Source organism: Zosterops lateralis (assembly GCF_965231275.1).
Source record: "Zosterops lateralis genome assembly, chromosome: 3".
NCBI classification, from domain to species: Eukaryota; Metazoa; Chordata; class Aves; order Passeriformes; family Zosteropidae; genus Zosterops; species Zosterops lateralis.
The window spans coordinates 66,566,149-66,588,315 of record NC_139764.1 but is presented as its reverse complement, the minus strand read 5'-3'; positions in this window follow the sequence as shown (position 1 = coordinate 66,588,315).

Sequence of the window (22,167 nt, the reverse complement as noted above, 5' to 3'; positions counted from 1 at the left end):
TCACCAGAAAAATTATCTTCCTTATAATTTTTTGCAGATTTTATTCACTTGGTGTGGATCAAGAAAAGCAAACTAGTATGGTAATTATTCATATTTTCTAAGGCAGAACCACCAACCTCGTTTGCAGATTTAATTAACCTTCAGTGTCACTTTGGAAAGATAAGAGAATATAATGACTCCCTGAAATCATCTTCTCAGTAAGTCTTCTGGGAATTAACAATGCCCGCTTGTCTGAAAATATTAGAGTTGGCAGCCTATCAGCACTGCTTGATCTTAAGGTAGCTGGACAATTTGCCTTATAAAGCCATTTGTTTCATTTCATAAAAAAAAAAAATAGAAATTTGATTGAAGACAATTTCTTATCTACATACAAGTTATCAGTTCAACATATAGACTGATAGAGTGAATATTGTCAGCTGACCCCTACGCCTATCAACCAGGGAAACTGATACTGATGCAAGCTACTAAAAACACACTAATGTTGCCCATTGAAGATGAGATTTTTCATTTTTCAATGAGCTTCAAAATACATATAAATTAATCAAATATTTTAATTACTTTTTTTTCTTGGTACTCCAAATTTAATCCTTATAAATTTGGACACACTGCACTTAACTGAATCAGAATTACAAGACAATTTCTGGTAACATGTTCTGGGCCAGTGGAAGTTGAGTTTTGCCAGCTGGCTTTACTGTTAGGATTAATTCCTACCCTGAGCGACATGGTGTATTTTGCATGTATTTAGAAAAGTCTGGTTAAAAAGCCAACTTAAATTGATAGTCTACATAGACTAGACAATGGCTCACAATGTTGAAAGATACTGGTTGCCCGTGAACTCTATGATTTATTTTCTCTCAGTGTGGAAACTGTAATGAAAAGCAACATGCAGTGAAGCATACCCTGCAGAAACAGTTTCTCCAAATTTTTTTGTGTCCACGCTTCTGAATAGTCTTTTACAGTGACCTTACATTGCTCAGTAGTCTTTGGAATGTAAGATGGATATAATTTTCTTGCAATGGAAAGAGGGGTATTATAATTTACCTTAACAGGTTTCAATTATTTTGATTTTTGTGCATTGCTTTTCCCTAAGAACATGACCTTGGAAAGTGTCCAGATTTGACTCTTTCAGTACATACATAACTATTCTTAACTTTCCAGATTGTCTGACATTTTTCATCAGGAGTTTCAAAAACCGGCAGTCAGTATCATTATGTTACTTTTTATTAGTTTTATTCACCAAATTTTAGGAGGGAAACAGACACTATGTATCACTTCCACTAACTAAGTGACAATCAAATGAATGATCAACTTAGCACTGGAACACAATACGACCAGATCCAATTGAGTTTTTAAATTCCTGAGAACAGTGTAAGGCAATTCTCCCCCTGGGGGTCTAAGAAAATAAAATGTGTGTGAGGAAATGCTGTAATAAACTGGTAATATATTTCCATAGGGGATACATAGGAATTTTCCATACATCCTCCTAGGATGGCAGTAAACCAGATTCAAGAGCAGAATGTAAGCCATTTCCATAGTGGAAAAAAAAAAAAAGAGAGAGAGAGAGAAATAGCTGCTGAGCAAGGACACAGGCCCAGGCTCCAGGCTTGATTTTCTATTGAGAGATGCTGTCAGTTGTGCCCTAGGAGCTGCCCAGGTTGAATGACTGATGTTGGCACAGAAGGAAGTTCAGAGCTCTACCAGTCTGTTGGTTGATTGACAGGTATTTACTCATCTCACTCTCAGAGAATATAATGTAATGTATGTCTACATTGAATATCTATTAGGTCAGTAAGCCACTCCAGTTATACAGAAATTTCTGGTGGTCACCAAAAAAAGTGAATTCTTTTCCCTCTCCTCTCCGCAATATTTTTTTAAGTCTTTGAACATTAACCTTAGCCTGGATGGCTGCTCAGAGGAACTGACTCTTAGTCATCACTGCAAATAAAAGCAGCTGATGATACCCCAGAGACTCCTTACTATGCTGTGTTAGGGCTGGGGGACCTAAATCTTTAAAATTCCCAGAATAGCACCCAACCAGCCTGGAGATCAGAAGGTTTTGCTCCTAAACTTGTCTGAGATAGCAGAAGTTTGGTGAACCTTTAACAGTCTGGTCCAGCTGTTCTGCCTTGAACAAGCATTTTTTAAATTGAAATTTGTGTTGTTGCTTGGTGTGCTTTGTTTTTTCACAGTGTTTCCAGACCTAATTCACTCTGTAGTGAACATACAGACACACAAACCATATTTAACACAATGGTAATGGTTCCCCTTTTCCCCGTAGCCTCATGATTGGAGCATGTGGGATGCAGAAAGAGGCATCAGGTTCCCTCTTCCCTAGAGGGGATTTGGACACTCAAACCTCATCACATTCTTCAGAACTAGTACACTCTGAAGAGGGGAGAGAAGGGAAGCATCTTTCTTCATGCTTGTTACTCTTACGGTTTTCATGCATCTTCTTTGCATGCTTGTTACTCTTACGGTTTTCATTCCTATTTTGCTTGGTGTTTTGAGGCAAGTGATTCTCCTTACATACTCTATATAAATTGCTGCTATGCTGGAAATGCAGTTCTTAGCTGAATTTAGTGCCAAATAACACTATGGAGTACAGAAGGAAAAATAAAACAAAGAAATTTTATTTCCTTCAGCATATGTTCCTTCAGATTTCCAAACCCTGAGATATAAGACATAGGTAATTACTGCAAAAGTAAGTGGATGCTAGTAACATTGACAGTACAATACTTGGTCAGATGTGCTCCAAGGATTTCCCAGTGAAGTTGCCATATTTTTAACCATGTTTGTCTTTGCAGTTGGCTACCAGTGCTATTCAGCTAATTTAAAAAGCAAAAAAAAAACCCAAATCCAAGGCATTTTGCCAGAGACCAGGAGGCCAGAGACCAAATGCTGGATATCAGCCCAGGGATTAACTGTAAGGTTGAAAATGCTGTACAACATGTAAAGGAGAAATGGTCCATTGGCTTTGACACCTTAATATTGAAAGGGAAAAGGCAGAGGAATGTTTGATTTGTATGCATATTTAAAACTGTTGAAGAAAAAAAAAATTTTTTTACAAAGTAGTAATCAAGAGAACACAAATAGAAATTAAAGTAATACCACTTGCTACCATTTGAGATCCTTTGAATTTGCAACTAACATATTGGTAGATGCGATGGTAGTTATAATGTCTATCGGTACATACAGCTGCACAAGTATTTATAAATTAAAAGTTTTTCACTACTGTTGAAATGAAAGACAATATTACTTACTGATTAAAAACACATCCTCAGTTGTTACATTCTTGTGGCTTTTGGTTCTTTTATACCCTTTAATTATGTCATGATATTGTCCCATATATAAAATGAAGAATTTATTTTCATGATTGCATTTTAAAAGGACTAACATGCTTAAACAAGGTGCAAAGACATTATGTTAATAAGACTCTGAGTCAGAAGTTATTAGCATTGGCTTTGCTGAGATTAAAAATTGGATGAAAGAATCAAAGCAACAAATCGCTTCAGAATAATAAAATATGTTTTCAAATACCAGCTACTAGAATTATACAGTATAACCCTATACAAATCAGAAATTTTTAAAAAAAATCCCAACCCATCTATATTCTCCAAAAGCTGGAGTTTTATGTCCTTCTAAAGAAGGTAACTGGAGCCACAATCCACCAGCATGATCATTAAGAATGTAAATTAATATTTGCAGAAAAAAGTAAAGAAATACCCCAGAATGTTTCTATATCTCCATTGCTGGCCTAAAGTGATTTTGCTGACTTCTACACACACCCTCTGCAGGAGGTATGGAGAGCAATTCTTATGAAGACAACAAATACAGAATGCTTGACAAGATACCTGTTCCTTCATTTGTATTCATATTTGATTATGACAGATTTGAAAAGAAATATCATGATGATTTATTACTTCGTTTAATTCTAATATGATGAAAGTCTACATTTTTTTTTTCTTAAATACTTTTATCATCCCTTCTCTTATTTTAGAAAGAGCACACACAAATGTAAGGAAACTCTACCATATTTATCTAATAAATTCTCTTAACAAAAGAAAGTTGGGAAAAAAACCATCCCACATTCAATTAGCCTTTATATGCAAATCAACAATGACAGACACTGATTTTTTATATGACATCATGCGGAAAGATTAATTTTACCTGGAATACAACCAAAAGCCCCTGGGTGCTTATCAGCAGTTTTCAGGGGAGGAAATTATAGTTTCTTTTTATGCAAAACAAGCAAATATCAGTTGTTTTCACAGTTCTGACCTAAGATCTCTCCTGCTGTATCATACAGTGTTTTTCATTTGTTTTACTAAACTCAACAGCAGGTGTGAGGCAATTGAAAACAATGTAAAACTGAATTGTTTCTTTCACTTCCATGAGAATTTCTACAATGTACATTCTTGGAGAGGAATTAGTTCAAGGTCAGCATTACTGTCATATTAAGAGGCTGTTTGCCACAGATGAACATTTGTCAAGGTTGCACAAAGCCTAAACTGCCAAAGGATGTGCACAAACTTTAGAAAGAAAAAAAAAAGAAACAGCCAGCAGACTGAAAAAAACCCCACTCATATTATACAGAGCTGATAATTTTGAAGTTAAACTTTTACATCTTTATTTCCAGGATGCAGGGAAGCCTGGTTCCTGAAATATTTGGGACAATCTTACATGTTTTGGAGATGCAATAGAACTCACTGTGCATTCACAGTGCTATTGGCTGCAAAAGCATGAAAAGTTTCAGGCTGTGCAAGGAGGAACCCAGCTACACAGCATTCTGCTTTTTGAAGAGATCTGAACAGTTCAAAAACACAGAAGATCTCTTGTGAGGGAAAGCAGGAATGTCACGCTCTTGACCACAGGGTCTGTGGCTGGTTGAGCTCTTTGGCCTTGTATTCTGCCCGTTCCACACTCCAGATGTAACTGCACAAGATGGGTGGGATGTATATAGTTAGGAGTATTGCTCAGATGCCTAGTAAGGTGCCTGCTCTAATCATGGATGTGCTTGGGCTGGATCTCAGCTCATTCATGTCTAAATTGTGAGTCCAAGAGCTAGAATGGTGTTGAGCCATGTGGAGACCTACAGGTGAAATGAGTCAGGCTAAGGATGGCAACTCAGAAGGAGTGGCAAGAACAAAACAAAAAAAAAAAAACAAAAACAAAACCAAAACCAAAAACAAACCCTAAGACACACCCTCTGCTTGCAATTTGCAATGCAGATCTAATACACCTGCTGTCCAAAAAAAGTCTTGTTCATGCTTCACTACAACATGTAGATACGTGAAATGTACTACAGGGTTATAACCTTCTGCCTGAGTCACAATCTTCTTCTATGCTCCATATGATATTCTCATTCTGTCGTTTGAGGTCCAAGGGAGTTGCAGGCTAAGTAAATTTTCAGGGCTTTTTTGGGCCACTAGAAAAATGCGTGAGAGATTTTCCCCTGTTAGAGGAAGTAGAATGGAAGTGAAACTTACAGGTACCCACAGATGAAGATGTCAGATGCACTCATCACAGAAAGGAAATATTGGAGCACAGAGGGTTGGAACAAATAATTCCATGTTTGAGGAACAGGAGATACATTTTTGTTTTATTTTGATTTTCAGGCATTATTTAAGTTATTTATAAAAATGTCAGTGGGTGCTGAGTGCATTAACTGCTCTGTACCCAAGCAAGCCCAGAGCAACTGCTCTGTTGCTTTGCAACATTTACTTTTTAGCCTGTGGGTTTTCATTTAGCTAGGGTTCCATTCAGCTGTACTTCAAATGTTGTCCAGATGACTGTCCACTGCAGATTGTTAACTAAAAAGCCAATAAAACACAGTGTTTAGTCAAGTTGGGCCGTTTCCATTAATCAGGCTTCATAATCTTCCAGTAACAAAGTAATGCTGATTTTATAGACTACTTACAGGAAGCCTAATAATTCCCCATTCAGCTTAAGCTAACATATACTTTAGTATGGATTATGTTCTCATAGTTAGAAAGAGAAAATGGTGGTATTTTCAACATAATTGATACTGACAAGAATTAACAGTTCCTTTCCATTTGCCTTTATTCCAAAGATTACTGTATAAATGAATTTCTTTCACATTAAATAGCTGAGTTGGCTCAAAGAAATCCATTTGTGCTAGTCTTGAATCTGTTTCTCACAGACAGAAAGACAGTGAAGTTTCTATCTGTGCCTGGCTAAAGCGATTCAATACTATTCATCTGTCATATTTCTCAAAAAAAAAAGGCAAGTTCTTTGTTATCATCTGCTCCTCTTGTGTCTTTCATTATTTTTCAACAAATGATTTGAGATAAACCAATACTTTCCTTTCCATCTCTCCAGCAATTTTCTATTAGATGATATCAAGATATATTTATGAACTGAATAAAAGAATTTCACTAGCTATCATTCATATGTGTTTCACTACAGGCATCAAAATAACCAAAAAGTTCAGAAGAATTTAGTATATGTAAGTTCTAAATCTTTATAATGGTAAGAATAATATGGCGTGAGATTTCATAGTCAAGAAGTAGAATGTGCCAATTTAATATTCTCATAATTGTCTTTATAAATGCAGTTATATCACAAACATATGTATTATTTGCATGGAACTATAATTTCTTAATTGTCATTTCAGTGCCATTTGAAAATAATCATGGATCAATGGTCTATTTTTCCAAATGTCATGTGAAGTCAGGATACATTTTTGTATTTATCAACTAAATTTCTCATACGTGTTTTGAAGCACATAGACCTATTCTGACATTGTGTTAGGCAGCTCCCTGGAGTTGCTGGATTACTTCTCAGGGGTCTGTGAACTGCTGCTAAAGAAAACAGGTTTATTACCAATACACTTCATCTCTACAGGGAGCCATAACTTAATCGGGAAACTAAAAAATGTTGAAATAGGCAAGAGTTCTGCAATGGCTGAGAGAATGGTGTGTACTACAAAATTTCTCTTTATCTTCTTCAAACTTTAGCCATCTCTTGTGTATCCACAGACTCCTTTCTTGTGCACATTTCCCTGAGAAGTAGATTGAAATTGCTTTCATACTATGCACTGCTAAGATGCTGGGCTTGTGAATATAAATTACTTCTTCCCTATATAAATTAAATCAACACTAATATCACTGCAGTTTTGTATTTTATTGCTACTGAGCCTTAGTGATTGAAAAATTTTAGCTAAAATTAAGCTGATAAATGGCGTTCTAGATTTAATAAAGAAGGCAGACATCAACCTCCTGAAACTATTTGCTAACAGACAACTGAAAATAAAATTGAAAACATGTATATAAGAAGAAAGAATTTGTAAAAAAGCAAATATTACCCTTTAGTTTTTCTTTGCTAGCTGAAATCCCAGCTTCCTTAACCTTCCTTATTCAAAGCTGGGTACAGTATTTTAGACATGGCTTCACCAGTTTCAGGTATGATTAGCTACAGGGAAAATAATTTCAAAAAATAACTATTATATTAGAGAAATACTGGCAGTAGTGTAAAAGTTGGAACCTATTATCTTATAAAGGGCTTAATGAGAGATTGAAACACAATTCTTTCAGCTTGCACTTCCAATAAAATTTTCCTCCTAATAATACAGGCAATTCAGTATCTAAATATTTCATTTCACAAGCAATACCAGAACTATTATTGAAATGGGACATGTAAAGTTCAGAGGAATAAGGAGTAATTTCCAGGTTCTCCCCACCACATTCCAGGCTACCTCAAGTTTCAACTGTGTGTTGACTGAATATGCCAGTAGAACATTCTTGAGATTTAGGCAGACAGCTCTGCTCCACACAGGATTAAAAACTCTAGTATATTAGGCCAATTTTGTCTTTGAGATCTGATACAACTTTAAAAGATTGAACCTACTGAATAATTTGAGTGTTATTACAGTATATACAGAGCTTCAGACAATGAACATTGTCTGTGCCATCTTTGTTCATTTTAGAATTATGGTCACTTGCTGTGCTCTTCCAAAACATCTTTTCTGTCATCCCAATATGAGAGCTTGTATCCTTTACAACTGGGATGTTTTTCGGATATTAGATTAGGTTTTGACCCATTTATAAGCATTTTTTACATACATTAACAACATTTCTTATGGCTTAACTTTTTCTCGATGAGGTCTTTCAGAAGAAAGACTTAATCCATTATCTTAGATTGACTGCTGTGTTCAGTACATGCTATTTTAGTACAGTGTTGTCAAACCTAATGCTCAGCTGTATGCTGTTTTAATGAAAGCTTTGAGGTTCTTTGGGTAAAGAGTCTATAATACTGTGTACAAAATAAATCTGTTATTTGCATATTTCAGAATTATGTGAATACAGACTTGATCTGGAAGGTGAAAAGGAAAACTCCAATGTTACACAGACAGTTGACTAGATATGCAACTGTTGAAATACGTGTAAAGAAAACATATCTCCAAGAAAGTCTTAGTGATAACACTGAAATATTAAACCATAATTTATCACTAATATTCTGCTGCCTTTAAGCATTGTTTATCACTTCTGTTCATGCTCTTCTGAGCCTTCATAAATTAAGGTTTATTTTTCTGTATTTTTTTTATTCGTCTTCAAGCTACTGACATCTAGGTAACTTGTTTGGACTGTATTAGTAGAAAAGAGAAGACTGATTTTTTTTTTTTTCCGAGAAGAAGAGAAATAAGATAAATAAGAAGAGTAGCAGGACAGGTGTTGTCATTTTCTCCCTTCTTCCCCTCAACACCCCCATCCTTCCTCTCCCTTAAGGAAAAAAACAATCTAGTTCATATTTCTGAAAAAGTCATACAAGCAATATTTCTTTTCCATACAGTTCTTAAAGCAATTTGAGGAAGTTACAGGACTGCTAGCTTTTTATAGCAACATTAGATGGTGTGCACATCTGAACTTCTAGTAATGATTTCTTGACTTTTAGACTCCACTGTTTTTAACTGAGAGTAGATTCATCCAACTGAACAAATGCTCTAAATTGGCTTTCTTTTAGTTGATATATCACCCGAAGATTAATACCTGTTATGTACACAGATACCTTGGTGGGGTAGAAAAGGCTGAATAGGATGAGAAAAGGCAGAGTTGGATGATTCCAAATTAATTGCTCATAAATGTGAAAACACAGTAAATCAGGAGTGAGAGGTTTTGTTTGTTTCTGTTTGTTGTTTTGGGTTTTTTAAAACTCTCGTTTTGTTTGTTTTGTTGGGGTTTTTTTATTATTTCTATGTTTGCTTCTCCTTTAGTCTAAGACTTGCTTTCTACTCTTTTTTAATAGGGAATAAATACAATTTGTGACCTCTTTGTAGAAGATGTGGTAAGGTCCCTTGACACTTATGAAAAGACATCATAATGCTGGAAAGTGAAAACACTGTAAGGAGAATCTAGAAGAGAAAAAAAAATCATTTAAGATCAATAGCCTTTACAAAGTCCAATCCAGCATGAGAAAAGTATTGAATTAGCTTGGAAGAAACACTATAAAATCCTGGTGTGAACTGTAATTTCTCCTTATTGAACAATAAATTGGTACAATGCTCAGAACTGAGACAAAACAAGCAACTATATCAATCTACTGCATTCATTTGTAAACTAATCTACCATTACTGCTCCTGGCTATCTGTTGATATGAGAAAATGTGACAACAGAATGCAGACAGAATACTTGGACATGGGTAGCTAAATATGTAAAATTTTATACTATAAGGTACCATAGATATGCTATGGATGTGCTTTGGTCTGTGCCTGACCCAAAGGCTGAAATTAAGAGCTTGTCTCAACAGTTGTGTTTATTAATAGTAATACTAATATTAGTATTAATTCTTTTAACAGTGAAATCAAGATTGTAGAACAGGGTTTCTTTTCTGCTTTTTGGGTTTTTTTCCAACCTGTAGCTATCTCCATTTTTAACTTGTTTTGAATTAGGTCCATTTTGCCCAGGAGAATTACTTGCGTACCAGGAATACTTAATATATTTACTGTTGATGCTTTGCTTCCTTACTGGACTTTTGATCTTCTTCTGACAAAAACAGAATCAGAAAAGCAGCAGAAGCTTCTGCCTGTGCCTCTATTGAGAGTTTCTGGTCTTTTTCCATGGCCAAAATATATGAAACATCAGTTTATCCATCAAAACTGCAGAAAAACATGATGATAATCCAGCCATGACTGGATGTTTAATTTCACCCTTTCTAAACTTCACAAGGAGCTCCCACTTTTCTGTCAGGAGACATATTCAAAACCCATGGAATCAAAATAAGATCATCTTCCAAAATCCACTTTTCCCTTTGGAAAGGGCCAGGACATCCTCAGCTAGCACTCATTACTTAGGCATGATGTTTTTTAAATGATCATGCCTAAAATATCCAGGGAACACCCTCACACATGGATCGTAATCTTCCTCCTGTAAGTGCTACCTAGCCAGAAACTGACTTCTTCCCTGCAGCCAAGTCAAACAGTCGTCATAGACCTGGTGGTTGTGTTTTCAGCCAAGATTAAATTGACCAAAGTGTTTAAAGAAAGCTGAGCTTGTATGCGAAAGCATTTGGACAGAGGGTCAGCAAAGTCAAATGCTGACATAAGCAGACAGCTGGCTACCCAAAGGCTGTCTCTGAAGTTCAGTTTGATCTTATTTAAAATAATGCCTATTTTGAAATTGAAGCATTCACAGAACAATACTTATTAGATGTTCATTTAAATTAATTTAGAGAAAGAGGAAAGCTCTTGGTCTACACATGAGGAAAAGCTGTGTCCCATATTCTGACTTTCTACCTACCAAGTACATTGGAATTTTCTTTGGTTGACCAACATAACCATAGCTAAAATCACAGTCAGTATCAGATTTTTAACTTTAAAAATGTTGCTACTGAACAAGAAACTAGAATAACATTTGTCTCTTTCCATGATAAATTGCTTTTGAATTTTATGCACAGTTTATTTTTAACAGTTTTATTTTAGCAGAAAAATAATAGCTGAGTTCTATGGCAATTAAATTCTACCCTTCAAATAAAACAAGTTTAATAATAGCTCGCTGCAAGCAGTGATTCAGGTGCTATGTGTTTTGGTGGGGTGAGGGGAGGGAAGGCAAACCTGTATGTGTTGAAAAGAAAGGCCTGCAATCAGGGGTGTAATATTATCTAGCATGTGTCTCATGTAAAGCCAGGCCTAAGGTCATGCCTAAAGCCTCTCGATAGCCCCTGTGGCTTTGGTGTGCAAGTATACAGGTAGGGCTGTGCAGGGGATGGTGGCATGGGGTCAGTACAAGAAGTGAGAGAAGGGATGAAATATTGCCCTGTAGCAGAAAATGACAGGGTGGAACTGGGGTGAATGAGGTCATCTCACAGGGACATTTGATGAGGAAACTTAACAGCTTTACAAGCATCCTGAGACTATGTGGCTAGTGAGCAGGCAGTTTGTCCAGAACTAAAAATCCCTGAGATCTCAGGGGGATGGAGCTATGCACATGAAGTTCATACTTATAGAATTCATATTCAGCTGTAGTGCTAAAGCCTTAAATTCAGCTGGAGAAAGGCAAATTTCCCCATAGCCTTACCTTCCCTGTTACAGCATAAATGAGGCAATAAAGATTTTACACATTCCATAATTAACTCAGAGGCCAGTAGCAGTCTGAAATGAGTGAACTGAGATGGACACTAAATGATGGGGCTTTATAGTTATTACTAACTTGATTTGTAAGAAATGACTAAACATGATTCAGGACCATGAAAGTGATCTATAGCTTCATAAAGTGGTGCATTGACACAAGGGAACAATAAAAGTCTTTCCACATGAAAGATGACACCAAATGAATATGATGACCCTCATTTCTTCTAGAAGTCCTGCAGCTCCAGTACATATACCCTGTTTATAACACACCTAAATGAAGATACATATTGGTAAAGCTGTTATAAAGTTATATCTTTTAAAATGCTGCAGTGATGTACTTACAGGTTTATCATTCTGAACAACTCCTGTACAGTGTCAGGGACTGTAGAGAAGCAAGACCCTTCCATAGAGCAACCTGTAGCTAGTTTTTGGTAGCTTTTATGGTTTTATTGTTCAAATCAAAGAAATAAAAGATTTTTTTAATATGAGAGGGTGCTAAGAGAACATAGGATATCTGAAGCAGATTATCAGAGCACAAAGTCTGTTCTTTATTTATCAGGACAAAGAAAAGACAATTGTATTTATAAGCAATTCTAGATGCACACATATTTAAATTTTTTAGATGTGAGATGGCACTATATTATTCTGACAATGTAGACATGACAGGGAAGAATAAATGTGAAAGAGCACAAAAAATACATATATAGGGTGTTACTCTCTTTCAACATCAAACAGAAACACTAAGGTTTTTGAGGGGGGAAAAAATACCACTACATTTTCCAACATTTTAGTTATTTAAATAAGTGTCATTTATTTAAAACAGTGAAATTTTTTTTGTACATATCTACTCTAAGGATTAACATCAGCCACAAAATTTTCTTGTGGGTGATACTTAAAATATTCTAAAATCAGTAATACCTCGAAATAGATTATAGAAGACAGCTGTACACTGAAGTCACAATTGTCTCCTAAATATAACATTATATTTCAAACATCTATAAAATACTAACCATGCCTCTGGTGTGCTTGAATTCACAAATCAGAAAAGAGGTAACAAGCTGAATCCTATCTTGCTTTTCTTTTTCTCCAGAGACTGCAAATCTAGTACAGCCACTATTTCAGAACTTCTAGACTTTTCCTTTTGCTAGCCTTCCGTGCCTGTTTTTTGTAATATGTGATTACCTCTAATATATACCTGTAATATTGGGTGTAAAATTGGATATGAGTGTCCCACTTGTTAGAATGTAATGCCACATGTATGTGTCTGGAATAATTTCCTCTGTCTTATTTTCTGTGTCCCAGTACATGATTTCTGGCACTTGCCTGTTTGACTGCAGAAATACATTTTGCTGACAGTTTTGTGGCTCTGTTTATTGTGTTTGCAATCTCAGGTCCTTTCCCAGCTTTCTGCCAAATATGCCCATTTTATATACACTGTCTCTGACTGTTTTTAACCCCAATGCTCTTACTTTCACTTACATTTTTTTAAAAAGACAAAAACGTTGATGTCTCCCTTCTTCTGTTGAGCTAAATACACAGTGTGGGTTTTCATGTGATAGTAATAACAGTAATTATATTTAGCAATCTTCATCTTCTATGAACACTGCAGATCCGATCAAATCAGTGGAACACTACACACAACAAGGACTTGTTTTGGGGTAAAAAAATCAAGGCATTATAATAGTTCTGATAGAATATATACATCATTTAATGGCATACACACAGCTGTTCAATGGGTTAAATGACATTGAGCATACACAGAACAGAGGAGTATCTTTAGATCCTGAGGGAATTAACTGTAGGCTGTGTCTATCCAAAACTGCAGACCACCTCTCTAAAACTTTATATTTGCTAGCCTGTCCAGAGTGTAATTTGTAATATCTGGAATCAAGTGTCCTATTGTTCTCACTTTTCTTCCTTCTCCTTGCTCATAAGCATCATGATTCTGTTGAAGGAATCTCCCCATAAAAGCAAAGAAGGAAGGGATGCAATCCCAGTGTATCAGGGGTGTGAAGTTGAGGAAACAACATATTCAAGAAGGTGCTTTTGTATTTTTGAAATAAATGTGGTGTTATAAAAAAAAAAAAAAAAAAAAAAAGATAGCTGATGTGAAAGAAAAGGAGAGTAGAAAAGCTGTTTCTCTGGGTTCTGGGCAACACCTTTACACCATATCCTCATTCACACAGAATTACAAAATCCTATTATTCTGGCCAGAGGTGGCAAACTTTCTCTAGATAAAGCACATATGATTATTCTCCATGCTTTCTTTTCAGCTATCAACAATGCAAACTGTGGAGCAATTGAAACAATGGTTTCAATAGTAATGCAATGAATGACATTTAGTCTACTCTCCAGCTATGGTTGTCCTGAAGATCCCCATATTTCAAAATATGGAAAAGACCATAACAGACCCCTCTGCATTTGATATAGGCTCTGCTTTTTTGGTGTCTCATTAACTCACAGATTCTGTCCAGGACACTGGCCATCCTCCTTCACTCCCCTTGATTCACTTCAACCTCCAAAGCTGTTGGCTGGGTTGTCAATGAGCTCCATTAATTTTAAAATATCATATAGCTGTGATCTGCACCACATTGCACTACTCATTGGAAAAATCGCCATTCCTACACACTTTAAACTAGATCCAAGTCACTTCTGTGAAGGCTTAAGGATACTTGTGACCTTGATGGGCAGGTGTAGCTCACTGTGACATCTATAGCAAGGGACATGTGGTGACAGGAAAGTGGTCACACCACTGACCTCACGAAGAGGTGCTCACCAGCAAGGAGAAAGAAGCAGGAGAGGCATTGGAGACCAGCTGAATGTCAGGGGGAAGCACAGATCCATTTCAGAAGTGAGAGCAAAGCTAGCAGAGATGGGGGACAGCCAGGCCTGCAAATGTGCACATCCACAGGCTTTTTAAGTAGAATGACTAGCTGATGTTTAAAGCACAGGGTGCCTCAGGAGACACTGTATGTCTGAAAAACTAGGAAACCAACAAAACTCCATGTATGTAGCGACATCAAAGAAATACTCAATCCCATCTCAGTCATGAGATTTTGTAGGCCAGTTTTACTATCCGTAATGCACTGGATGGGAGAAGTTGGCTGCATAATTGGTATTAATTATTGGGGAAATGGATGAAGGTTCAGCTTAGTTTCACCTCTCCAAGCACACTGTTGATTGGAATAAATTAGCACCATTGCTTCTTGTGCCTACAGCTTGTTTTAAAAATCACTGCCAAGTGGCAGTAGGATGAAAACTTGTAATGTTTCTGTCAACACAGAAGCAAGGGCACCTTACTCAGACACAAGGACTACTTGCCTCAGGGAAGCTTCTGGGTTGGAAAGAAATCATGAAAATGGGTGCAGACCTGATCAAAACTCTTAGCCTCTAAAGTGAGTATCTTGCACTCTTTTTTTGCCCTTAGTCATATTTGCTGGACCAAGTGATGATGAGCCCTTATCCTTCCCTGTATCTTTATCCTTCCTATGTATCTACATAGGTACAATCCATAACTGCCCAATATCAAATTCAGGTCATTTAAAATCCAAGCTGCATTGATGACCATTCAGGTCTTCAAGGCTTTGAAGACAAGCACAGCTAGTTCAGTTCCCAAGTTGTGCATCTATTTTAGGTTATTCATAAATTTGGCAGGAATTTCAGGCAAGATGATGTGGCATGCATGTATGTCTTCAGGAGAGAAGCTGAATGCTAGGACAGACCTACCATACAGCAACCCATCCCTAAATCAGACACAACTCAGAAGGGTCATACTGCAGCAGTAGATTTCCTTACCTGGAAATATGGCAGATGAGTCTGGGAGAAAAGCTCAGCCATGCAGGATCCCTTCACAGACCAAGCCAATGGCTGTGGAACTGGAGAAGTTCAGTATAAGTCTTTTGTCCTCTATCCCTCTAACTCTGTGTGGGCTCAGAGAAGCCTCAAGAAACTCAGGTCCCTGGCATTAATATTTTGTGCTGTACCAGCCATTTATTTCTAAATCAGATATTAACCCTGAGGTTGACTTCATTTCTGCTTTCTTATTTAACAAATGGGACTGTGCATCACTGGCAGTATTCACTTTAGGATGCAGTCATGAACAACGAATGCAGATCACATCAGACCTCGTTAGTTCAGTAATTAGACTCAGGACAGGTTTTGTTTCTGCTTGCAGTTAGAATTTTCTTTTTCTTAATTTCAGAGATGAGCAGAAAATGGAAAACACATTTTAGAATGATGTTTTGTCAAAAATGTTTTCTTCATTTTTTAAATCAAATTTCATCTTGGTCAAGATTTTCCAAGTAAACATGGGAAATTATTTGGCCAAATTAATCCCGAGTGTATCTTAGCCTCTTGCACTGAAGGATTTAGCACAGAGCCAAAAAATTCAGGATGTTGGAAGAAAATGTTTCTGGAGTTACTAAATTACAGTCTCCATAGTGATTTTCTTGCCATATGTTAAACAAGCAAAAAGACAAAACACACTGGGGAAGATTCTCCTCTTGCAAAAATAAGCAGAATTATAATGGAACAAACTTTCACTCACTTGTGTGTAGACATTGTTTCAGCAAAGAATAGATTATACCCTGACAAAATAACTTCAGTTCTCTGTGGTGAGGCATCTCACAGTAGTTGTGAGAGGGGATGTAAGGAAAGGTGTCTAGGGAAAGGCACAGGCGAAATAGGAGATTGGGGGAGGGGGAGCCATGGCAAGAGTAGAGAGAAGGGGATTTTTATGATTTTTTTGCTATGGGGCATAAAGTTGTTTAAAGCTGGAGTTCAAAAGTGCATAAGGTTTCAAATAAAGCCTTGCTGTTGACATTTTAAAGGTCTTCGCTTAAATTATGGCAACTACAAGCACCACCTGCCTCCCGTGTATAACAGAAATACTAACATTTATGCAGCTTACTGGAATATTTTGAAGGTCATTTACTTGCCATAAGCACAGAATTTTAAATGTCCAAGCAATAATAGAGTAATATATGCTTATATTTACTTCTCAAATCAACAATAATGTTTTATATGGACTACTAGTATAGTCCAAAAATTTTACAGATATATTTAATACTAACTATATATTTAAACATAGTTTTTATATTGAAGAAAATAGGATTAAGATGCTTTGAAAAGTTCTTCTTTAGAGATCTGCAGCTGGTAAGAAATAGAGGTGAAGCTTTTACATGTGCACTTTATTTTATGTGATATATTTTAATTGTATGTGCATTAACTTGTATTGCATTTGTTACAGTGGACTCCAGGGCATCTCATAATACTTTGAGAATTCCTAAAGAAAGCTTGAAATAGCTTTCAATCTTTTAATCATCATACTGAAAGTTATATACAATACTTGACATGACTACCTGAAGTCTTCAGACTCTAGAAAACAGACATCTATTTTCAGAAAAGCTTGTCAGGAAGTTGGTGTCCTTCCTTATTTTCTGTTTTCTATTGTTACAATATGATTTATGAATTATGTGGGTTAGTGAGTTAGTTGTAGAAAACCAAAATTTTGCTTGGGTAGTAAATAATGAGTGAGGAACAGAAAATATAATTAATTTTCTGGGAGTATACATTTAGGGATTTCACCCTAACACCTGTTGGAGGAAAAAAGACATCTGTGCACATTCAAGACATGGCCTTAAACACTACTGGGACCCTCAAAATATTAATCAGGATTTCTCTTTTGTTATTATTTTCTTTCTAAGACAGCATTTTTTCCTCTATTCCCTGTTCCCCTTTACCTCATGATGCCCCTTTACCTCCTGGAAGGAAGAAAGGAAGGAAGGGAGGGAGGGGGAGCAGAAGGAAGGATTTACATTATTTTTCATGAATACTGGTGTAAAGGAGAAGGAGCTTCTCAGAAGTCACTGTGACTATGCTGCAATAAGCAGTTTTGAGGTCATGATCATTTTCAGGAAATATCTGGCTTGAAGATCATACAATATGTATTTGAGTGGATTGAGAAAACTTGAGTCTGATTAGGTTTTTGCCTTGGTACAAGGAACTGGCTAGATCTGGGTATGTTATAGCTGAGGCGTGGAATGCATGTACTCAGAAAAGCATCTCAGGCAGCCTCTTTAACAGCTGCCTCCCTGGATTTTGAACAGTTTTGCCATTTTGTGGTAGACTTGTGTTGTCTTTAATCTCTCCTGTAATTTGAACTATCTGTACTGCAAACTTAACAGCTTAGTTAAATTTTACACTAGACTATTACAATGGATGCTGGGCATACAGATTGGCAGTGAGGGGAGAAGAAACCAAATTTTAGGCTGCACTAAGCTCTTCAGACTAATATGAAGAAAATAGTTTGGAAAGGCAATTGTGAAGCCACAGGCTTGGGTCTTAGGGTACAAAATGGTCTTCAAATGGCTTGGTTTACAATTTTCAGAGAAAACTCTTTGGAGATTTCCAGCTTCTGGAAATGTTGAAAATGCCTGTGAACAGCTTTGATTACAGTATATCACAACAATTTATCCTCTCCAAACCGCAGATATAAATGGAGTGACAGTAAAATAAATAGGATTGGTACTGTGTTTAGAGCCTCATCTAGGTACAGCTAGCAGAAATAATTTATATATATATATATATTTAGTGTTGTGAGATTCAAGCCAAGTAATCAGGGTTCAGCCACTCACAGCTCTAGGAATACCACAAAAGTAGTTAGAGTTCATGTCCAAAATTACTACAGTACAATTCTAACTGGAAGCATATCACACCTTGGGAGTAAGCAGGAGAAATATGAACAGCAATGAAAGAATAGCATGTTTAGCCTAAATAGTTGTTATATGGGCATGAAATTCTGTAACACTGGAAGATATTATCCTACTTTCATGTCTTAATAGCTAAATGTAGACGGCTGTTACTGACAAAACCAATATTCTTCAGATACATTATTGTGTCTTCGTTCACTTATTTTTAACCAAGTTATTTACATCCTGAAATAATTATTTTGCAAAGTCCGATTTATGGTTACATAGGCATGCTGATGAAAAGCACTCATGTGATGATACAGGGCATATGTTTATTTAGAGTTAGTTAGACTGGAGCATGACCTACTCAGAGCAGAGGATGGTGGGTGGGAATAACAGAATTGCTACAGCCATGAAATTGCTTCTGCCTGTACTAGAAAAGGCAGAGTGCAGGCATTCGAACTGTACTTTTTACCATCATAATCAGTCTCTTCATCCTCTTTTTTTCCTGCTGTGGTCATGTAAGTGGGAGTCCAGCTCCCATTGTAGGAGGAGGTGGGTGGAAGCACGCAGAGCTCACCCTCTGGATTCTAGATGTGAGTCTCTAGCAACATTGCAGCAGGTGTGGGAGAAAGGTAGTGTTGATTGCAAAGAATAGGTAAAAGGAAGAAACTTTCTGCCTCCACAAGATCCTGCAGCCATATCAAGGCCTTGTAAGCCTTCTAAGCTTGCTCCTTGGATTAGAAAACCCAGGTTTTCTAGTGATTAAATATTCTCTATATTATTTGCTGAGTCTGTGCTTATTTTTCCTTCTAATATTGTGATAATTTTTACATTTGCAATGAGAAGTAAAAGTGGAGAGCATAGCCATGTCATATTCCCTTTGGCTGGGTCCCAGAGTGGCTATTTTTCAAAAATGGCAAAAATTTAGGTTGTTCTTTTTCAAGAATTTTAGGTTGTTCTTGTTCAAAAAGAACCTTGTTCTTTTTGAGTTCACAAGTTTGCAAATTGTTAGACATGTTTCAGAGCAATCATGACCTAAAAAATAGTTTAGACAAGCCTGCTGAAACTGACAAGATAAACAGGAAGAAGACTTAAATTATCTGATTCATAAATCTTTAAGCATATTAATTCACCCATTGGTTCAGATATGTTAATAATATTCTATGTACTCCTAGAATTAGAATACCTTGTTCCAGAAAAGATCTCACTGAAAAGCAGTAATAGATTTTGCGGCTTTTAAAACTATTACATTTTTTAAAAAAGCTTTCAATCCCTAATTTAAAGGTTGTAATATCATCAAAATTGATTACCAAAATAAGTTATAGACATAGTCATAGCAAACACATTACTTGCAGTGTGAATTTACTCATATAACTGAAGCAATAGAGTAAATGGACCACAAACTGATGGTGTTCAAATACAACTGTAATTTTACAAGCATTTTGAAAATTGTCACCTAATTTTGGCTGAGGTCTCCCTTTCCCTTTAATTCCTATGCAGAAGCTTCAGCTCTAGAATTGTCTGTGCTAGTTAATACCTGTAATATTTTTCTAGGGTTTGGATGAAGTCAGATGGCTGGATACTTCCCACAAAAGCTGTGAGATAGCTAGATAAGAGCTTGTTCATAGACCAGAGTGTATGCACAAACACAGCTTGCAAAAAGATCCAGGGAGACCTTTCCCCATTGCTGTTCTACTCTTTGGTTAACAATACCTCTATGAAAACAATTTAATTTGACTTGTTCAGGGATCACCATTTTAAAACAACTGCACAGTGTTGATAACCTCCTATGCAAGTTCAAGGTAACCTAAAAGGAGCTTAAAATAAACTGTGGCCTTCCTCACATCTTCTTCCCACTTAAAAAAGAGTCAGTTTATGAATCAGGAGTAGCTTCCCTTGCAGTTTCTGCCTTCTCAATATTCTGTTCACAGTTCACACAACTGCTTCCAGGATCCCAGCAAATGTATAGCTGAGCCAGTTCTGACACAATTGCCCCTTGAAAACTGGAATCGTTCTCATGAGCTTTGGATAGTTGACTAATTCCTGCTGAGAATAACACTGCTTACCCTTTCTTTACAGTCTATTTATACTCTCAGGGTTTTTTTTAAGTTTAAGAGACTTCTACTCCCTAGCACTCCTGAAGACGGATGCCCTGCAATATTCTGCACAATATGTTTCTGATTTAACTTTCCCTTCCTTTATTTTCAAAATGAATAGTTTCATCTGCTTTTCACCCATGAGAACATTTTTGCAGTCATTTCTCACTTCATTTTGTTCAGCTAAGGGGCTCAGTGCTCTCAGGTTAAAGCAAAAGGTGAATGGGGCCATTTGAAAGATTGTTTAAATGCTGCCCTCTTGCATCTCACATTCTAAAGTGACCTCCTGCATTGTTTGCAAAGATAATTATGAGAAAGGAAGTCAAAACAACATTTTAATTAACACACTACAATAAGATAACTACAGCTTATTTCTGTGGTTTGTCTATTATAATTTGCCCTGTGGTGCCTCTGCCACTTGTGTTAAAACATAACAGAAAATAAAATTATTCCTAATTTGCACTGCCAGAATGATAGGGTGATATCTCTGTACAGAGATTATTTTTTAACTCCTCTTAGATCTTACGCTTGCCATGCAAGGTGAGTGTATCTGTTTTCATATTTTGCTCTGCACTCAAATACACGTTAGAAGCATTTGTCAGAAACAAAATCACTAGATTTATCACCAGGACCTTCTTTCCCCATTGAGCACATATTTCTGTAGAAGTATTGTTAGAGAGTTACATTACTATATTTCTTGCTACCCTGGGAGTCCAAGAGCAAGAACACATTAGTCTGATGAGCTTGGGTATAGTTTCCTGAATCAATAGTACTTCTTCAGCGGAGACCTAGTAACAGACAATTGCATAATGAAGCTGTCTGTCTTTATTTATACAATGTATTACTGTATTCAGCAGGCCAGAAAGAATAGTTCTGTGTAGCAGCTGTCATTGTGTTTTTTTGCTTATCTCTGTCCTGTCTGCCAATGTTATAATTCACCAGCTGACACCCGTCTTGGCAGAGACTGAGTGTGGTGACTCGGTGCCAGAGCGACAACAGTGCTCTGAACTATGACACGATTCATCCCTGTCCCAGCCAGCAACAGGGGCAACAGGGTGCTCTTTTGGCTTTTTCACTTTTTTTTTTTTTTTTTTTTTTTTTTTTTTTTAGGCTCTCTGCAGCCATGGGGGTGCAAAGCAAGCAAGCTCTGGGGTAATAGTTATTGTTCTGTCACACAACATACTGGAGTGCAACAGGAAAGAGGGCAGGGTAGTTGTGAAGAGTGGTGGATACCCAGCAGACACTCTGGATAGTCTGGTTTTGAGGGATCGGGGAGGGGAAAGAAGTCAGGCTGCAAAGGCAGCATTCAAAGCACTCTGTCACAAGACTTGAGGTACAATGTTGGATGTTTCTGACCCTGCCTTTGCTCAGAGGGGCAGAAGCTCATTGACTCCAGTGAGAGTGTTGGCTGCATCAGAAGTGAAGGCGGGGAAAAAGGCACCAAGTAAAGATTCTTGCAAGCTTTTGAAAATGAAACCTGGAAATCTGATGCTTTTTAAAATCAAAATTTCATGGACACTATTCCCTAACATTCTAGTTCTGTTCTTTGAATATTCATAGGAAATGAAAATATATGATAAGACTGATAAAAAAAAAAAATATCCCATGTTTGGCATACGTTGTGCCAAAATTTCTTTCTGTATCTTTTTCTCAAAGGATGTAAAGCTACAAAAACTGTCAATTGTATATTCATAGACTTGTCTGAGGGAGAAAGTTGCTCTTCAACCAGTATATAACTCACATGGAATGTTATTTCAGTTTAAAAAGCACATTTGTTAATCAACTGAAGTCAATCAGA